The sequence below is a fragment of the Nicotiana tabacum genome, chromosome 11, assembly GCF_000715075.1.
Source record: "Nicotiana tabacum cultivar K326 chromosome 11, ASM71507v2, whole genome shotgun sequence".
NCBI classification, from domain to species: domain Eukaryota; kingdom Viridiplantae; phylum Streptophyta; class Magnoliopsida; order Solanales; family Solanaceae; genus Nicotiana; species Nicotiana tabacum.
In genome coordinates, this window is record NC_134090.1 from 752,339 (window position 1) to 757,527 (window position 5,189).

At 38.6% G+C, this 5,189-nt stretch overlaps 1 long non-coding RNA gene across 1 annotated transcript; it reads left to right on the forward strand.

The window, feature by feature from the left end:
- On the forward strand, nt 1-1,568 carry LOC107822246 (uncharacterized). Its single transcript, XR_001656320.2, has 3 exons — nt 1-186; nt 389-953; nt 1,079-1,568. It is a non-coding gene; the product is annotated as an uncharacterized LOC107822246 (long non-coding RNA).
- The last annotated feature ends 3,621 nt before the right edge of the window (nt 1,569-5,189 follow it).

Genomic DNA, 5,189 nt, shown 5'->3' on the forward strand with positions numbered 1-5,189 from the left:
GGTCAATGCAAAGGACAACTATTGGTGGCTATGGCACAAGATTGTATGAATCATTTTTATCCATTGGCTTGGGCTATAGTTGATAGGGAAACTAGTAGGACATGGACATGGTTTCTGGAGCTGCTGCAACATCTATTGAATCTGAAGAATGGTGAAAGTATTACTTTTATGTCTGACATGCAAAAGGTAAAAGTTATCTTAGTGTTTGTTTGAATCTTTATAGTTAAATTTATAATTATTATATAGTTGATCCTTACTAAATGTACATATGCAGGGACTTTTAAATGCTCTGAGAAATGTCCTCCATTTAACAAACCACATGTGTTATTTTATTTATATATTCGGGGACTTTTATTTGACTAGTAACTAACCCTTCAATCTTTTACAGATTTTTTGTTAGGCATATTGAATCCAACATGAGTAAGATAGTGCAGTTATGAGGAAGAGTTTAAGGACTAGTTAAAACAACTTGGCTCTTTGTGTGCTGATGCTGCTAAGGATTTGCTTAGGTATCCACCACAAAACTAGTGTAGAGCATATTTTGATACAGTATGCAAAAATAAGATGGTGGACAATAATTTTACCGAATCCTTCAAATCTTGGATCTTAGAAGCAAGAGGCAAGCCTATCTTGAAGATGCTTGAGAATATTAGAATCAAGATCATGAACATGTTGAGAGAGAAAGGAGAGGTTAGAACATGGACTATTGAGTTTAGTCCTTATTGCATGAAGTTGTTTACCACTTATCTAAACATAGCTAATAATTCATGCACTGTGAATTTCAATGGTGACATTGGGTATGGAGTTTCCGAGGGTGATGATAAACATTCAGTGAACCTGGTAATGAAGAAATGCACATGTAAAACTTGCCAGTTAACTGGCATCCCATGTCCCCGTGCTATCAAGGCAATGTAATACAAGAAATTGGATCTGATCACTGAAATTAATTGGCGGTATGATAGTAGGCTATATTTATATAATTTAGACAATATTTATACTCTAGTTTAGCCGTACTTAATTGATATTTGAATGCTAAAAGATAACAAAATGCTCTAATTAAGAATTTTATGCTTTGCAGGAGCCACTCCGAACTAAGAGGAATCTAAAGAGTGTTTTGGAGTCAATATGGCGTGTGGAAGGCCAATCGAAGGTTAGCCCGGTCGAAAAGGAGCGAGAAGAACAAGCGAGGAGGTCCCCTCTAGGTGCGCGACAGCGGAGTTGACCGCGAATTGGAGGCAGAACACTGGCTAAAATTCGCGGCCGCGGATAGGCGGACGGAAGCCAACAGCTGAGGGGCAATTATGTAATTTCTAAGGAGACGAACCTAAGCCTATATAAAGCCTAATTCGTCCAGAAGAGAGGGAAAGCTATTTTTAGGAGATTTTGGAGGAAAGAACAAGAGAGAGAAGACGGAAAAGTTCCTAAGAGTTTGCATCTTCTTCTTCTTACTTTCATTGTTGATTATGAATTGTTATAGTGAATTTTTATCCATTTGTATGAGTAGATAAACCCATCATCTAGGGTTTATGGAACCAATTATTGGATGAAGTTTTGACTATGTTTAGATATAATTGAGTTGTTCTTATTCTATGATTGTTCAAATATGTATTGTGTTGTGATTAATTGAAAGGGCCCTTGATTAATCGTGTCTAGTTACCGTATGTTGCTTGAGAAAGAACACTTGGTTAGATTATTATTGAACAACACCACTTTAGGGTAAGTTAAAGATTAATTACTTGAATTTAAAAGTATGGTTAGAGATAACGAAGCTTTGGTGGGATAATTCTGAGTTGCATAAATTGTTAACTAGAGTAGTTCGAGAGAATGCTTCTAGTAAATTATCGTAATTGATCGAGAGATAATTACGGTAGCGCGGAACTCATAATCCTCATAGAGTATTACGGTGAGATTATAGCTAACGTGTCAGGAATTAGTTAGACAATTGGGGAAATCAATAGCCCTAGATCCTTTTAACCTTTGAATTCAACCTTATTCGTGATTGTTAATTTTGTTGTCATTTTTCATTAGATAAATAAATTTCACTTATGCTCTATTAAAAATCTTGCATCCGGAAATTGTCTGAGCTTATCATTAGCATTGTTAAAAATTATAGTAAATAGGTTAGTTCCATGTGGGATTCGACTCCGGACTTGAACTAGATTATATTTGCAGCGACCGTTTGGTCCTTTTTACAAGGCATAGTTGGGCGTGATAAAATTTTAGAATCGTTGCCGGGGAATCTAACGGTGTTATTTATTACAACTTAGAAGAATTGCTAGGATTCTTAGTTTAGATCAATATCCTACGGTGTTAAAATTTCTCCATTGAAATTCTAACGTTTGAACTCTTCTATGACTCAAGTGTATGCCTACAAGCTCTTTGAGGATTGGTGAACTTTTTGAAGGACTCTCAGACCTCAAGAAAGCATTCAAGGCATTGAATCGGGAAAACAAGAAGAACAAATAGTTAAACCAAAAAGACCAACTCGAAAGTGAAATGGACAACGTGAACGACGTCAATGTAAGCAATCGGAATGATCGTGTTGACCCGAACAATGGAGTGGTGGCACCACGTGTGCCGGAAGCTGCTCTTTATGATTGGGCACAACCAACTGCTGATAACTTGGCCACCGCCATTGCTGTTCCTCAGATACAAGCGGAAACATTCTAGATTACCAACAACATGCTGCACCTATTGCAAAATAAGGCACTGTTCTCCGGGTCATACATCGAAGACCCATAACAACATCTGAAGATCTTTCTATCAATTTGTGTGACTCAAAGACAGCCGAATGTGACTCCTGATGCAATTAAGCTATTACTGTTCCCATTCTCGGTGACTGGAGAGGCTCAAACTTGGCTGAATTCGCTCCCAATAAACTCCATTGCTACTTGGGAAGAATTAGTCAAGTAGTTCTTAAACAAGTTTTATCCTACCAACAAGACTGCAAGGCAAATTGATGAGACATTGCAGTTCAAGCAGAAACCGACTGAGACCTTGCAAGAAACCTGGGAGAGGTTTAAGGGTATACTAGTGAAGTGTCTACACCATGACATTCCAGATCAGATGCTGGGACAAAGATTCTACATGGGTTTGGCAAACAGTTTGAAGGCCAATGTAGATGCTTCAGCTGGGGGTGCATGTTTGTGCAAAACGTTCACAGAGTGCAAGATTCATCTCGACAAGATGGCTCAAAATTCAGGCTGGATGACTAGAGGTACGACACCTACACCAGTAGTGCATTATGTTGCTCTTGACCCAAATAATTCCACTGTAGAGAACATAGCCACTCTCATGACCCAAATGAGCTTACTGACAAAGAAAATTGATGATATGGGTACAAATCAAGTGCACATTATTGATACAACAAATGGAGGCTTGTGCACTCCTTGCATAAACCAGTCATATGTGTGCTCGTGGAATGGAGATAATGACAACAAGTGCTTTAGAGAGGACATGAATTATGTCAACAATTTCGGAGGTCAGAGGCAAGGTGGGCAGCAATGGGGACCAGTACCAAACTAGCAGTACAAACCAAACCAGCCATAACACAACCCCAATCCAGGAAGCGCAAGACCACAAGGCCATGTCGCTCCTTATCAAAGGCAACATAGCTATAATCAGCAGCACCAGCAACAGTTGGCCTACCAAGCACCTCATCAACAGCAGGACAACAACATGACAGAAATCAGGGGCAAGCTGCAACAACTCATTGGGACAAATGGTAAGATGCAAGAAAAATTAGCAGCACATGATTTGACAATAAAAGGCATTGAAACTCAATTGGGACAACTATCTATGGCCTTGAACAATCACCCATAAGGAACATTGCCTGCAGATACAAATATTAACCTAAAGGAACATAACCCAAATCAGCTAATGGCAGTGAGTCTCAGGAATGAAAGAGACTTAGACAGAGAACAAGAAGTTGCTAAATCTAGGAGAGAGACTACGCCAACTACTCCAATTACATTAGAGGCAGATGAGTTAGCAGAGCTTACCGAGGTTGTAATTGAACAAGGACAGGTTGACAAGGGTAATGAGAGGGAAGGTGAACAACTCTCAGAACAGGTGGTAGAAAAATCTTTCAACAAAGAAAATACACCAAGCAGTGGGCAGAGGTTGACTCCTGCACCATTCCCTCAGATATTGGCAAAGCAAAATAAAGATGATCAATATAGGAAAATTATGGAAATGCTTCAAAAAAATTCAATTGAATATTCCATTGATGGATGCTTTGAGGGAAATGCCAAGGTATGAAAAAATGATGAAGGACCTAATGTCGCGAAAATTTGATTTCCACGACCTGTCCACTATAACTCTGACGCAGACCTACAGCACGGTAGTGACAAGACCTATGGCTCAAAAGTTGTGTATGATCCAAATAGTTTCCCTATCTCATGCATCATTGGGAGTTATGCTTTTGCTAAAGCATTGTGTGACTTAGGGGCCTGTATAAACTTGATGCCCTTGGCAATCTATACAAAATTGGGCATTGGCAGAGCTAGACCAACCTCAATGTTGTTGCAACTGGATGATCGCATAGTCAAAAAACCGACAAGAATTCTTGATGATATGCTTGTTCAAGTGAGGAAGTTTGTATTTCCTGCAGACTTCGTTATTCTTGACTGTCAAATGGATGAAGAGATACCCATCATTCTGGGAAGGTCGTTCTCAGAAGAGAGGCAGAGCTGTTTTTAGAAGATTTTGGAGGCAAGAACAAGAGAGAGAAGACAGAGAAGTTCATAAGAGTTTTCATCTTCTTCTTCTTACTTCCATTGTTGATTATGAATTGTTATAGTGAATTTTATCCATTAGTATGAGTAGCTAAACCCGTCATCTAGGGTTGATGGAACCAATTGTTAGATGAAGTTTTGACTATGTTTAGATATAATTGAGTCGTTCTTATTCTATGATTGTTCAACTATGTATTCTGTTGTGATTAATTGAAAGGGCCCTTGATTAATCGTGTCTGGTTACCGTGTGTTGCTTGAGAAAGAACACTTGGTTAGATTGTTGTTGAATAACACCACTTTCGGGTAAGTTAAGAGATTAATTACTTGAATTTAAAAGTATGGTTAGAGATAACGAAGCTTTGGTAGGATAATTCTGAGTTGCATAAATTGTTAACTGGAGTAGTTCAAGAGAATGCTTCTAGTAAATTATCGTAATTGATCGAGAGATAATTA